Genomic DNA, 15,751 nt, shown 5'->3' on the forward strand with positions numbered 1-15,751 from the left:
GTGCATTTTGTGGATTCTGACAAGGCTCTGTTCAACCTAGTGCAGTTTTCTATGTTAACCTAGTTTTCTCACAGATGAAATTGCCTGTGAGAAACTTGCATTATGCTCAAATTGCTCTCTAATGTTTTAATCTCTTTGGAAAAAATACACATTTTTGAAACAAGTGTTAAATTTTTGGTATGTGGTGCCTCATATGGTAGGTAGTACATCTGTTCAGGTATTTTCTCAATTGACCATGATAATAATTCTAGGAGGTAAATGGGAAAGTTGATATTTTCATTCTACAGATGAGAGAAACTGAGGTTGAGTAGTATCCCACCACTTGGACATGATTCTGGAACTACTTCTGTGTTTAAGTAGTTGGTCCTAGCAGTCCATAAAGCCTATTCTGACATCTCCTGGAAGTTTGTGAGCCTGAAATTTTTCTTTCTTTGCTAAGTAGCTCACATGGTTTGTTTGTTTGTTTGTTTTAGTATTGCAGGGTTGCAGGAAATGGAGCCTCCCCGGGGAAAATGTGCAAATTCTCCTTCATTCTGACAAAACCATGTTTTAATTTAAATTTATTTTTAATTGCTACATAAAAACACAAAAAGTAATACCTCTGAATGGGTACCATTTAATGTTTCCATACATGCATAGCCATGTTTTGACTTACAAATCAAGCATCTTCAGGCAGGCACAAGATAAGAAAACTTCCTCTATCCCCTGAGTGCTAGATGAGAAAGTCCCCATCAGGAGGTTAGTGGCCCTTCACTGTCGCTGTTACTATCCTTGCAGGAGAGCAAATGCCCTGGATATGGCTGAGCCTCCTCTTCCCTCTGGTCCTGTGTGTTCTGACAGCACTTGGTCAAATCCCAGCTGGGTGACAGAAAGGGACTCTGGCCATTTCCAATACCGAGCTCAGTGATGACGGCTACTATTCTGTGAGCATCTCTCCATACCCTGGACTGCTGAGAGGGACTTCTTTGCAAGTTCGATCATTCCCTCCACCAGGATCTGTTAGGGCCCATCTGACCTGGGATCATTCCTTTTTCATGGGTCATTCATTGGCTTCTTGTAGTTTGAACCTCGGAACAGACTGGCTCTAGCACATGTGCCTCACTCTGTGTGCCCTGCTCCTCTCGTTCAAGGTTGCTGGAAGCTCAGTCTGCCCCAACATTTTCCTATTTACTGGAGACCTCAAAAACTTGTCAGTGACCTTCCCATGACCTGGATAAAAATCTCTCAACCTGTCCCTGCCTGTCATGTGTAAGTACAGACTTAATTCCCTTCCATTTTGATGGCATGTGTGTGTCACCTTTGTATACGCTTGGATGAGCTTTAAGTTTCCTTCCTTCCATCCTTCCTCTCTGCCTCCTCCCCCCCTCCCTCCCTCCCTTCCTATTTTCAAATACCTGCACTTCGACCTGTTCTATAAATGAAAAAGGGAAAGAGAAAGAACAAAGAGTAGTCTAAATACCAAAGGGTGTTTTTTTGTTTGTTTGTTTAGTTTTGTTTTTGTTTTTTCATTCATGAATGAAACCTTCAACCGGAGCAGCCCTGGCTCCGTTCTAACCTGCATCTTTCATGTCCTGTTTCCAGCTGGAGTGGAAAGTCTGAGGTGCCCTGGCCCTGAGCCCATGGCGAAACCGGCTGAGGCTTATGTCTCCAGGTCCCCAATCGACAGTGGTAGCCATAGCTGCTGGGGAGGAGGTTCAGCAGGGCATTTCCTGCTGGGTTCCTGAAGTCCATCCCACTAGTGATGGCAGTGCACTGGGAAGAAGGCAAAAGAAGCCTTCACCTAGGGTGACCACGGGCAGTAACAACAAAGAAGGAAAAGGAGAAATTCCTGCTGCCCATGGGCAAGGGGCTGGGTGGGGGCAGGTGGGGGCGGGGGTGTCTCTGGGTACTGGTTTTGAAACTTTCTGCCTTGACTGAAGCCCAGGTTCTCAGCACAGGGGATGTGACTCATGGTCGAGAAATTCCCGAAGGTCTTGGATGACATTTATGTTGATTAGCTCTGAGTCACATTTCTGGAAGGATTTCTCTCTCTCTCTCTCTTTTTTTTTTTTTCACCAGAGGCAAACTGAAGGGAAAATGGCATGGATAGTGGTTTGGAAACAGCAGAGGAAATGGGTCACTTGTGTTATTAGTAGGGGAGTTAAAGACATGCAAGAACGGAAAGAAAAACAAGACAAGAAATAAAGGACATTAAGGAGGTAGGAATCATCTCCGAATGGAGCTGGGAAATTGATGACTGGTGACTTTGGTGGTGAGGAGATGGGGACAGCCCAGATGATCCCTGCCCCTTTAACTCTCACAGTGATTACAGAAATCTAGAGTGTATGAGTTGGAGCCATCGCTCATGCATTTATTTCACAAATATTTGTTGAGATCTTCAAAGTTCCAGATCTGTTCTAGTTTCTAGAGATGCCATGGGGAGTGATATTAAGTCCTGCCCTGCTGAGGTTTAAATAGACAAGAGAAAAACAACAAAGGAACAATGAACCAGATGGCATCTTGGAATCTAACCCTTTTGACTTATTACCAGAAATACATTCAGAATGCTCAGGCCTAGGACTCTGCAAACTTGAACCCTTAGCTGCATATGAAGGGGAGAGCACAGGAGTGGGACCCAACCACTGGTCATGGGGTCCTGACTCTTGCAGCTGCTCAGCTCTACTCTGTGATTCCTCTTTCCTGAAATAACATGCAGGGTTGTGAAGCTGACTGGACAAGGAGGAGGGAGAGGGGACCCCTTGGTGTTCCTGATCCCCCATTATTGTGTGTTTTAAGCCTCGGGTTTAGAGTCCCTTAATGTAAATGTAGAAGATCTCAGTTAAATCATAGACTCCAAGAATGAGTCTGGGAACAGGAAAAGAAATGTCCTGAGTCCAGTAGGAATTCAAACCACCAATAGAAAAGCAAAACAAATAAAAAACACTTTTCACTAGATTAGCTCCGCTTGTGCTTGACTTGGACTAATGAATTGCAGGATATTTCTTACAAAAAGCAACACTTGCAGCCAAAAAAGCAGTCATTTGGGAAGCAAAGGAAGGCAATCCTGAGGAACAGAAAAAAGTCAAGAAGCTCCTCAAGAGCCAGGGTTCTGAATTCTATGCTGGGCTTGTCACTAACTAGCCCTGGAGAGGCAGTCCCACAAGCCAGGTGATGGAGACCAGATCTTTGGGACATCTGGGGAAGAGCCTTATCCAAGAATGGAACTGGCATGGCTAGGAAGTAGGTAGGTACTTGAGAAGACCCAAGGTGAACCTGGACCAAGACCACGAGCTGCCAGGGCAGCCAGGATCCCAGACTCACACAGCAACTTGAAGAAGCCAGAGTGAGGCACTGAGCTGACTCTTGCAACTAGATTGCCCAGATGGAGGGAGGCTGGACTGGGCGTGTGGCTGCCTGGCTAGCCCCCTGCTGAGAATAAGGGCAGTTTTGCCTCCTTGCTGCCCTGTGTTCTCTAAACCCAGGCCAGCACTCACTGACGCCCGCACCCGCACACACAGACACAGACACCCAGGCCATCTGGCTGCTCTCTTGACCCTACCTTCTGGCCAAACCTTCAGAGCCCATTCTCCAGCTGACCTTATGGTAAGGGCTGCATACCAGTCCATCAGGGCCAGGCAGCCCTGAGGCAAGGTCTTTATTAAAGACAGTAACAAAACAATATGAAAGAGAAAGAGCAAAGAAGAGGAAGACAAAGAAGGAGAAGAAGGGGGAGAGGGAGGGAGGGGTGGGGGAGGGAGGGAGAGAAAGGGAAACTTGGATGAAGAATGGCAACGTGAAGCCTTCTGCTAAAGGCTGAGCAAGGCTGGGGCTAGAGGAGAAGGAGCGTGAGAGGGAGCCATGCCAACCAGAGGGAGTCCTACTGTCACCAGCTCCTCCTGGTAAGCTCCAGAGATGAGGAAGGTGCAGCTCCACCAGCCCTCCCCAGCACCCCCCTTCTTCCTCACTGTCATCTACCAGGCTGGCTTCTCAAGGTTCCCTGTCACTCCCCAGCCCCACCAGGAGCCAGGAGGGGGCTTGGCTCAGATTCCCCCTCCTATTCCTGTACATCCCTAAGAAACTTCATCCAGCTGGAGAGGTCTTAGTTACCCTCTCTAAGACTCTACCACGGGCCCTAGCCACTTCCCCCATGGTTCCTCAGTCACCCACCAAAGCCAATCAGAGCTTTGATGGCTGCAGAGAGTATGGTTTTGATCTAGAACTGTGTGTGTGTGATCAGTGCGAGTGTGTACATATTATAAGGGGAACAGGGATATTGTACCCATAGCTCTGACAAAAGGGATTTAGATTTCGTAGATTAGGACTAAGAAGGAACTCTTTCTTACCTGGGTGGCCACCCACAGAGATGAATTAAGGCAGACTCAGCAGAATCTATGATTGAGTGAATATCTATAATTTAACCCTCCATATGCTGTGTGATGTGGCCTATGATTTCTTACCTAGACATAAATAATTACTGTTGCTACAATTATTTTTGAAACAGGGTATGCAGCATGATGGTCCCAGCCAGTGGGGAGCTATAAGACAGATGTTCAAGATGAGCCTCTGGGGCTGATCATGTCTCTGGTTATAGAGAAGGAGAGATTCTATATGTTGCCTGGCAGCCACTGATTGGTCAGAGACAAAGAGGAATGCTTACGATGGAGATGCCCTGGCAGTTGTGATTTTGTTGAAGTCCATTATTAACATGAAGTACATTTCTTTATCATTTTCCAATGAGTTACTTTATTACAGACAATATGCTAAGCTAATAGAAAAACAAAGAAGAGATTAAAATTTCATTCTGAAGTTGAATCAATGGCAACTATGCATGATATACATCAATATAAAATTCTGACCATGAGGGGCTGGGGTTGTGGCTCAGCAGTAGCAAGTGCAAGGCCCTGGGTTTGATCCTCAGCACCACATAAAAATAAATAAATAAAATAAAGGTATTGTGTTCAACTACAACTATAAAATAAATACTAAAAAAAATTTTAAAAACATTCTGACCATGATCATTGAGAATCCCACACATGCCCACGGACATGGGCTGGTAGATGATGTTGAGTAACCAACATGCCTCAAGCCCAACCACTCTACTAGAACTGTGACTTTCCAAGAAGCTATGGCTTAGAAACCATGAAGGAAGGAGACCTAAAACTCAGCCAATATTCATTCTCATTCTTCCCCTCCCTTTTGCCAGTCTATTGAAACATGTCCAAGGGGCTCCGTGGGAGGCAGGTCTGCTACCTTGTGAGGCAGGCCCTTGATCTTCATGGCAGTGAATGAGTCAAGTCTATGCATTTGCTGCTGAACAAATGGAGCTTCATCTGGGGTTGTTTGAACTTGTGTATGCGTTTGCATTTCAATAATTTCTTCCTTCCCTAAACAACCTGCTAAATGCAACATTTACAACCAGCCTTGCAGGCATTATCTGTGCCTGACTGGGGCCCTATTATATCAAATGAAGGCTGCCAGCTTCCCCTGCGAGAAAAAGCAAGAAGCACTGGGGAAAATGGAAATTGGACAATAGTCTTGTATACTCTGTTCTGTCATGGATGGCCTTCAGCAGGAAACCAATCAACAGAATCAAAAGAACATGATTTCCTGTTAGCATAGAGTGATGCCACATGAACCAGACATTCTTGTTTCATGCCCCGTGCCAGTCATTGTCAACCTGAGCATAAGTAATAACATACGACTGGGGTTGTGATTTTAGTGGAATATTCTTTTGCTTTTGGCATGATACCACACACCTTCATATGCTTTATTGCCCTTTCTCAAACCTAGGGAGCTTTCTTTTCTTTTTAGACCTCTTTTCCCCCAAAGAACTATATCTGGTTGTTTTGCTGCATGCCACCTCTTAAACCCAAACCAGCCAACTCCCAATTGTCCTCAGCCTTTTCTTAAGCAGAACTTTATATAAATATATTATTATTATTGCATCACATAGGGTTAAAATAAACCCGCTGTGAATTGGCCCTTCAACAATCCTGCTTTTCCTCTAAAAATGGCTAGCTCCCTAAGACTGGCTTTGAGAGAGAAAAATTCTCACATCATATTTTTCTTACTTTCTAGGCTGATCTTGAAGGTGATGATAGGTCATAAGCCGCAGCCTCTGCAAGGATGTTACAACCCCTGGAGCAGTCGGAAAGTACATATGTGTTTGGAATGCAACAAAAGGGGAAAGTTACTAGTGTGTTTTGGACGGGACCCTGTATTTTTAACCCTTTATCCAAACCTAGGGGAAACACAACCCAGCTACTCAAAACCCAGTTTTCTCCTAAAATGACATAGTTAAGTAGTCGTCGGAATCATTTTTTCTTCAGACAGTTTGGTTTAGTGTCTAAGAGCATTGATAACAGACAGCTGGTTCAAGTCCTAACTCCTTCCCTTGCTAAATATGTGACTCTGAGGAAGTTGAAAAGCTCTCCCATCTCGTGTTCTTCCTCTGTAAAACAACAAACATCTCACAAGGTTGTCACCAAGAATATTCCTGAACTACTGGGCTTTTCCTCCCTGATCTATTATGGAGGACATTAGCAAGAAGTGTACCAGGTAAGCGCCCAACAAATGGCATAATTATCATCACAAAAATGTTTTAGAAAGTACTGGGTTCCAGCTCTACATGGTTTTAGGAGTGTTGACAGAGAGTATAGGGTTCAGGGTCATGGAAGAGTTAGGACTACAGGCAGAGTAGCTTTTCCATGATGTTTGCATGCGTTATCTCATTCTGAGAGAGAAAATTTGGGTAGTCACTCCCATTTCATAGAGGAGGCTCTTGCACATTGCTAGAACTGGCAAAGCCAGGAGTAGATCCCAGGGCTCCAGAGTCCTTGCTAGAGCTTCATCTGTACATTATGGCACCTCTGTTAAGTGTTTCTCCATACATGGTGAACTTAAACTAGCTCGATGCATAAAAAGACTGTATTCTACTCTTGTAACAAATACAGAATCTTTGCCAATTACAAGGTGAGCTGTAATCAATCAGGCTATATGTCTGCCTCATGTCCGTTTCCTGTGTGTTTCTTGGTCCATATGGTGGGGCACAGAGCATTCTGAAAATTTTTTTGGTCCAGACCACTGTTCAGTTCTAAAATCACAAATAAAACTAGTAAAGATCTACAAAACCAAATTTTGTCTTTTAACATTTCTCAGAGCTGAATTTATTTGTTCTTGGCCTGTCCTCAGTTCCCCAAGGTCCTCCCCATCCCTGTCTATTCCAAGAAAAATAGAGTTCCCCGCCTTTTCTACACACACCCGACTCCTCACACTCCTGGTCCTGCACTGCCTCCTGTGGCCTCCTAGGAAAGCAACAGCTCACATATGGACAGAACCTGAACTATTCTGAGATGATTTGACTGGCCAGGATCAAAGTATCAAACTTTTGTCCCTACAAGTCCATCCCTATAATCACTCCCTTTCTCCTGAAATGAAAACTTACAACCTAGAAGGTCTTCTAGATTATCTCCATCATCTTTGGAGCTGAACTAATTTGTTACTTGAAAACAGTAACAGGTAACTTTTGGAATGAGGAAGGAGGCCACCATTGTGGAGGATGGGGTGCTGTGGTTGGGCTGGGTCTTAGGTCAGCTTCCCGGGAAGCCCACTGTGAAATGGAAATTGCATGGAGGAGGTTAATCACAAAAGGCCCTCGAGACCCACACCTGGAAGCAAGGCTTTGCAATGGCAACAGGAATAGCACAGATGTGCAGAGGTATCCTGCCTCGAGGAAAGGAGCTAGGCCTCCTTTATGCCTCTGCATGGAGAGACTTGTCACTGCGTACAGACTGCTGCTAGGAAATATGTCCTTAGACGAAGTGCGGTCTGTCCAAGGGTAGCAACTATGGGTCTTCTCCCACCATATTCTCAGCAGCTGGGGGAATGAGACATGAGCCCTAAAGAGGAATCTGGGTAGAGGACCACAGTATTCTGTGTAGGGAGGAAGGCAAATTTGAATTCCTGGGAGCCGGAAGCAGTAGGGTAGCTAGGAGATGGATGCCTAGGGCTTTTAAGACTGATGAAAAGGCTTTTTAGGACCAAAGTCCTGAGTGTAGGAGGATTCTTATCTTCAACCTGCAATTAAATAGCAGGAGACATCTGTGAAGTAGCTGGAAACGGCTGGAATCTTCTTACTGTGCCCACTTCCACTCTCATCAGCACTTTGCCATGCATCTGACCTTGGGTCATGGTATCCAACAAGGTGCTGGACCTGTATTTCTGGAAGTATACTCTGTGAAACTGCAATGTCAAGATTACCCTGGGGAAAGGACTTTAACAGAATAAAATCCTGGGCCCTAGATATAGCAAAACAATCTCCAGGATGGGAACATGAATCTGTATTATAAATATTCCCCACCTCTATCCTTGATTTTGTTGTTGTTGTTGTTGTTTGTTTGCACTTTAGGCTAAAGCTTAGAAACATCTCTGCCACAACAGTCTCTAGAACAGGCAGGGTCTTCAGGGCCAAGAACAAGTATTTTATTTATTGACAATATTTATCAATTATAATATTTACTAATAGTTGGGCAACATAATATTGTAGATTTTTCAAATTCCTTCTGTTGTTGTTTTTTTTTTTTTTTAATTTGGTGGTTGCTGGGGATTTGAACCCAGGGCCTTGTGCATACAAGGCAAACACTCCACCAACTGAGCTATATCCCCAGCCCTCAAATCACTTCTGAAGTAGGCTCATATTGTTGTGGCTGTGGGGCTTAGCCATAGCTATTCTACGCTAACACTTCTTTGCAGGTATCAAGTCATCCTCCTCTACTCGCCTCTTGATCCAGCCATAGGCCATGAGCTGGAGCAGTCTTCTGCCTGTAGGACTTCATCTCTCTGGCCATAATAATGAATTGAGGGATGAGCATCTGACTAAAGCTGTTATGTTCCCCCTCTGCCTCTATAATTGATGCACTGAAAGATCCATGGCTCAAGCTCAGCTAATCATAGTACTTCCCTGAGAATATTTTACCCCCAACTAAAGCTAGTGGAGTCTTGAGGCCATGAGTGGAGTTCTAATGCTTCTAATAGCCATGCTAGTGGCATACAGAAAGTGAGTTGGGGGATATTACTATGGATTATATGTTAAATGTCCCCCAAAGACCATTTGAGAAAGTCTTAGTCACCAGCCTGCAGTGCTATGGGGGAAGGTGGTGGACACTCTAGGAGGTGGGGCATAATTGGAGGAAGTAGGGTCATTGGGAGAATGCCCTTGATGGGAATATTGGGACGAGATTCTCCCCGCCCCTCTCTCTCTCTGCTTCCTGGCCTCCTTGATGTGAATAGATCACGCCCTTTCTACCATGATGTTCTGCCTTGCCATGGGCACAAAAGCAGTAGAGTCAGCTGATCATGAATTGAAACTTCTTAAACTGTGAGCCAAAATAAATCTTTTCTCCTTGTGAGCTGTTTATCTCAGGTGTTTTGTCACAGTGATGGAAAGCTGACCAACTCAGAGATTAAAGCCAATTCAAGCTAAGAGGCGTAGTGAAGACACTGAGAGTGCATCTAGGTAGTGTTCAAGGCCTTAAATAAGGCTTTTGTCTTGTTTGGTAATGTGAACCAATGACCTATGTATTAGTAATGGACTTTCAAGTTTTCAGAAGACAGTATTAAGCCTCTGAGGCTAGTGCATTAGGATGTGATAAGTGTAAGTGAAGAATTACTAGCTTCATGGGCTATCTGGGAAAAGAGAGGGGAGCAATGGAGATGGAAGATAAGTGGTAGAAAGTTCTCCATTTTCCTCCTTTTTCTACACAGTTACAACCAATCACTAATATGTGTGTGTATGTGTATGTGTGTACTCATGCGAGAAAGGGGAGGGTATTTGTATTCTCTGCTCTTGTTGAGTGTACACACACACACACACACACACACACACACACACACACACATCCTTTTCAATACAGTGTTCCAGGAATTTACCCTCAATAGATGGACATTAGCCTTTGATATAAAACCTTCTTTCTGTCCCATCTAAGGCTCTGGCTGGTGAGGATAGGAAGCTTGGGTCCACTGACCTTGAGTATCTTTCAAAAGAGCTCTCTGTGTTTGGTTTCTATGTGAAGTTAAAGTTCTCAGTACTTTGTCTTCTGTGCCCAGGTCTGTGAGCAGAAAATCTTGTATGACTTCCCCCAAGTCCACCTGATGGAGGAATTCTTTTGTTGCCTTATTATCTTGGCTTTTCCCAACTACAAACCTCAGCACCAACCAGGCAAATTTCACAAAAGAATCCCTCTCCCTGAGACTCAGTTTCAGGAACTTTGAGGATGAAATTGAATTCCTTCAAAATAGAAAAGTTGAAGGCTACAGTCTAATTGGTTTTGATTGAGAGGAAGAAAGCAAGTAACTGTTTTGGGTATACAAAGTTTATCCCAGAGAAATTATGCACCCTTATTTGGAGTGAGGTGGTGGTGGTAGTGGTGATAATGGAGTTGTAGTGATGGAAGTTGTAGTGGTAGAAGTGGTGACTGACGGTGATGGTGAAGTAGAGTAGTGGTGATATTGGAGGTGGTAGTGGTGGTGAAGGTGGTAGAGTGGTGATGGTGATGGTGATAGTGATGGTGATGATGTAAAAGTGATGGTGGTGATAATGGTGATGGTGGCTGTGGTGATGATGGAGGTGGTGGTGAAGGTGGTGATGGTGGTGATGATGATGGTGGAGGTGGTGGCAGTGTTAATGGTGCTGATGATGTGTTGTTAATACAGAACACACAGAAGATCTTTCTTACTGCTCTCATCCACACCTGAAGAATTATCATCAATGGGTTATACTGTAAAGTTTTTCAGCAAAATATTCATTTTAAAATATAAGGGACATTAAGATAAAAACCCACACAGAGATTCATTCAGCATTTTTCCTGGCCCTTGGCTAAGTAAAAAGCACATACCAGGTTGCCAATCCAGTTCCCTTACATTCAGGAAGAGCATTTAATAGCTCTTCTTTGCCTTCTCTGAACCCACTTCCTCCTCCCCTTCCTCCTCCTTCTCCTTGCTCTTCCCTGCTCCAAATTAATCTTAATAGGAAGTCCTGAAGCAAACGATCAGGTTACAAGTCGAAATATGATAGCCTGTCATGTTTCATCATTTTTGAAATAAACAAAACTGTCAGGATTCTCTGAGACCTGCCTCTGGTTCAGAGTGTTCTCTTTGAGGCTGGAGGAACACACAAGGATTAGAAAAAAAGGAGGCTTGTTCTTGTGTAATGAAGAGAATGTAACGGAAGGATGGCAGCGATCTCCAATTCCAGACTTGTGTCCAATTTCAGACCATTGCATTTGAGGGGACTATTGATTAGGGCTGTAAAATGTTTGCATAATTGGGTCTTATTTTATAAAGTAGAGGTTTAAGGGCTCTTCGTTAACCAGATTCATTTCTTGTTATAGTCCCCTTCAGTTTCCCCCAAATGTTTGGATTGGATATACCAATTAATAATAATTGCCTGGCTTGTTTCCTGAAGATTGGTGCCTTCTGTGGACTAGATCGTTGAAGACTGGGAGAGTGTTTTTATGTGGAAGGTCGTCTCTATTCATCAGAGGCTATTTATCTTTTTCTGGCGCCTCCTTCAGAGCAGCCACAGTTTTTCTGAAGGAGCCGCCACACGACAGTCCAACAGCAGAGAATTGCTTGGTTCGGAATGGGTAATGCTGGGACCATGGTCTTGGTTTGGGGATATTTCAGAACTTTAATATTTTGGTAACCCATGCTCCATAAATCATTGAATTACATCAAGTCTATTTAAAACCCCTCTGGGCAGCTGTTTAAAATGCTGTCACTGCAGTAAGCAATGTCCTCAGAGTCACATGGCAGGTCTGGGTGAGAAGGGGATGGGTTTTGTTTGTGTTTCTTTAACTCCACTTAGGTTTACCCTCTGACTCTCCACTTCCAGTTATTTTAAAAGTCAGGATCCTGAGGCCACTTAGTCCATCAGGGTTAAGCCTTCCCATCAGATCAAATTCTTTTCCCTCACATTCTTCTCTCCCAGCCATTTAGTGAAACAAGCACAAATTGTTAACTTCAGATTAATATGTTTAATAAGTGAAATCTGGAGTCTTTCAAGAAGGCAGGCAGCCTGGAGGATTGGTTGCAGCTGAGGACTCCCAAGGGCTTTTCCTAGGTCATTGCTGGGGGCTTGAGACCACCTGTGTAGCACCTGTAGGCAACTTGGGCCTAATTACTCCAGGGAGCACAAACTTTGTCAACCCTGCTCCCTGGCCTCCCATGTACTCTGGGGTCTGACAACATAGTAGGTGTTGGGAGACCAGATCCCTGGGGAGAAGGGTGAAGCTTGGCCACCAGCATCCCCTTTAGACTGCTGCGTGCTTGTAGGTGTAATGCCCGGCACTGGGCACTGATGCTTCAAGCTCCCTCAAGAGAATTATGTCCTCCATCTTGTCCTCCATCGTACCCAGGCCTGCAGTACCTAGGTATGTATTTTTGTGTGCATTAAAAGACAGAGAAATTTAGTACCAGTGACCATATTTAGAACTTTTCAATCAGAAAAATTAAAAAAGTCAAATATGCTGTTTTAATTTCAGCAGACTTGCAAATGTTATAATCTTTAAAAAAGAAACAACCAAATTTCATTTTGAATTCCATATAAAGTGTGAAGCAGCAAAGATCCCCATCACCTTTTCAGAGTCTTGACCTTCTGATGGTCTTTGTCCTTTGCTGGCACTTAGTAGATGCTTAATCAATTTGTCAACTCAGTTCATGAATACAAATTGAGAGGGCAGGGGTTTTGGAACTGAGATCTGAGTTTGACTCTCAACATCCTCCTTACTAGCTGTGTGACCTAAACAGATGACAGCCCTTTTGAGTTTCAGGTTAATTTGTTGAGAGGATTAAGACAAAGTATGTTGTACGTGATATATCTGATTTCTACTAATGAGATAATGAATAGTATATGTCGTATGTATCTCTTATACTTGTTTATACTCCCCACTGGGTTTACCCCAAAGGCACTTGTTATAGCTGCCCTGCCCAGGGGACACGAGTTGGTTTATTCTCTGCCTTTGCCAGTTGGGGAAAGAGGCAGGGTTCTCCAGGGGCGGGAGACTGGGCTGCTCAGCTTCCTGCTGGGGTTGGGGACTGGGGGAGCTGGAGCCTAGGAGCACGCGGCTCAGCTCTGGGCCACCGGCAGCTGCAAACGGAGGAAGGCAGTGCAGCGGCAGGCAGACGGCCTCCCCGGTCCCCAGGCTGCCAGCGCCATGGCTCGTTTGCTTTGGCCGGGGACCCGGTCTGCCCGGCCTCCAGGACCGACCCTACGGGTCTCCCGGGGCCCCGGGACTTGCCGCATCTGGGACCCTTACCCCCCTGACGTTTGTGAAGTTTGAACAGAAAACACCAGCGGTGCACAAAACAAAAACACCAGCCACCGAGGAGATGGGATTCCACAGACGACCTGCCCCTTCCCATCCGAACCAACCCAACGCGACGTGCGGTTTCCTGGGGCCCCTGCCCCGGGGGTGGGTAGGGGGTGGGGGGTGGGTGGCCTGTGTTTGGAAATCAGCGGGGACCCCACCAGCCGGGGTCCCGGCCCTGACCTCTCCGAGATCTCACACCGGGTCACTGTTTCTTTACAAAACAGAGTAACAGGAACGAGGCAAAGCTCTTAATTTTTTTTTTTTTTTTTTGCAAAATTCTCTTCAGTTGAGCGAGAGGCAGTCAAAGGGCAGATTGAACTGAGTCCAGTAATGTAGTCCCCTTTCCTGAGGCGTCGGAAGTGGAGGGCCTTTCCAGGCCGCCTGGAGCTTAGACTGCACTGGAAATGGGCCTCTTCAGAAAGGGTTTTGATTTCCTACTGTGGAAGGGGGACACTTTTCCCTCCCTCCCTTCCCCCTCCTTTCTCTTTGGTGGTTACTTGATATTCTCCTCCCCGCCCCCCCCCATGACCTGATTAATCTATTGCTTTCTGAAAGTTTGACTGTAGTAGCTTTTTTCTCTTCCATCTCTCATCATCATATGCAGTCAGCCAAAATTTGCGTTAATGTTTAAAATTAATTTCTAATATATATTAAGTCCCCCCCCGTCGGTGAAATTTCACTGATATAATTTTTACAATATCTTTCATGTAATGATTGTATCATTTCCCAACCCGATGGCCCTTGTTGTGTTCTTTCTTTCTCCCTTACTCTCCTCTATCCTTTCTTTTCCTTTCTATAAAGAAAGCAGGGACTTCACCAAATCTCATCTTCATCAATTACTATCTTCATGACCTTGGGCAAGTCATTTTTTTAGGCTTTCTCAGCCTCCACTTCTTTGTCTGAAAAATGGAGTTAAAAATGCCCAATTTAGATTATTGGACAGATATATTACAAATAATAATATACTCACCACATAGAATATAAATAATAATTTATGGTATTGCCTTCTGAATAAAATGAATTTTCTAGCTATCTTCACTCTCCACCCTTGAAGAAAACTTTAGGTAACAGGTCCCAGGCTCTGGGCTCTGGGGTCAACCTTACTGGTTTTCCAAAAGGCAGATCCATGTTTTCTCTCCCACCTGAACATCTGCTTAGCCTCCTAAATAGTATCTCTGCCTCCATGCTCACCCCTGTTAGTCTGTTCTCCAAAGAGCAGCCAACCTGGTCTTTTAAAAACAAAAATTTGAAATAACTGCAAGTGAAAATTTTAGAAAAATGACCACCTTGTGACCTTTCTCTTCTCGGATGACATAAAGATCCCTACTGCCTTGAGGCTGCACACTTATTATTCCCTGGGGCTGGAATCCTCATCCACTGACTGACTGCTGAAGTGTCACCTCCTCAAGAGATGCCATCCCACCACCGATTTAAAGTAGCACCCACACCTCACCCCCCAGTTACCCTCTATTATAGTTTGGATTTTAAATGTCCCCCAAAGGCCTGTATATTAAAAACTTGGTACTCAATTTGGCATTATTGGGAGGTGATAGATATAGCCTTTAAGAGGCGGGGACTAATGGGAGGCTTTGGGTCATTGGGGGTGTGCTCTTTAAGAGGAGAGTGGTACACCAGGGTCATTCTTTTTGCTTCGTAGCCACCATGAAGTGAGCAGCTTGCTCCACCAGGCACTTCCTGACATGATGTGCTAGTTTGCCATAGGCCCAACAGCAACTTCGTGAATCCATCATGAACTGAATCCTCTAAAACTGTGAGTCAAGTTAAACAGTTCCTCTTTTTAAGTTGTTTTTCCTCAGGTATTTGTTACAGTAATGGAAAGCTGGCTAATACACCCTCTATTTATGATACCTTGTTTATTGCCAAAGCACTAAAATTAATTATTCATTCATTGATTAAGTAAATGAGCCTGTAATTTAGGAGAGAAAAAACTTCTAAACAATTAGTTCAAGCCATAAGCTTGCGGATATAAATGCAGTAGCTTTCAACACAAGGCGAATTACAGAATTAATAAATTTCTAAAATCAAACAACAAAAAGATTATTATTAATAAGAAGCCTGATTCTATGGCCTGAGGTCAGGGTTTAGGTGAATATAATTCTGTCCCCAGAAAACTTTGGAAGGATTCACAAGGAAAGAGAAAGACTGACTTTCCTTTGGCCTGCAGAAAAAAATTCCCCAAGCAGCTTCAATAACAGTGGGAAGAGAATATGGATTTATTATTATTATTATTATTATTATTTCTTATATATTCCACATCTCTCCTGACTAAGTCTGTTAAGATAATCAGTTTTTATGCACTTATTCATTTTTTTTTCCTCAGGCTCTACCAATAGGGTCTTGTTTTTTTAACTTTAAATTTTTTTTTGGCTCCTGTGGATAAAATT

At 44.1% G+C, this 15,751-nt stretch overlaps 1 long non-coding RNA gene across 1 annotated transcript; it reads left to right on the forward strand.

Moving 5' to 3' along the window:
* The first annotated feature begins 785 nt into the window (after nt 1-785).
* LOC308646275 lies at nt 786-7,093 on the forward strand. The gene is made up of 3 exons (XR_014021347.1): nt 786-1,248; nt 1,582-2,198; nt 6,058-7,093. It is a non-coding gene; the product is annotated as an uncharacterized lncRNA (long non-coding RNA).
* The last annotated feature ends 8,658 nt before the right edge of the window (nt 7,094-15,751 follow it).

This window comes from Spermophilus citellus, assembly GCF_964194105.1.
Source record: "Spermophilus citellus genome assembly, chromosome: 4".
NCBI lineage: Eukaryota > Metazoa > Chordata > Mammalia > Rodentia > Sciuridae > Spermophilus > Spermophilus citellus.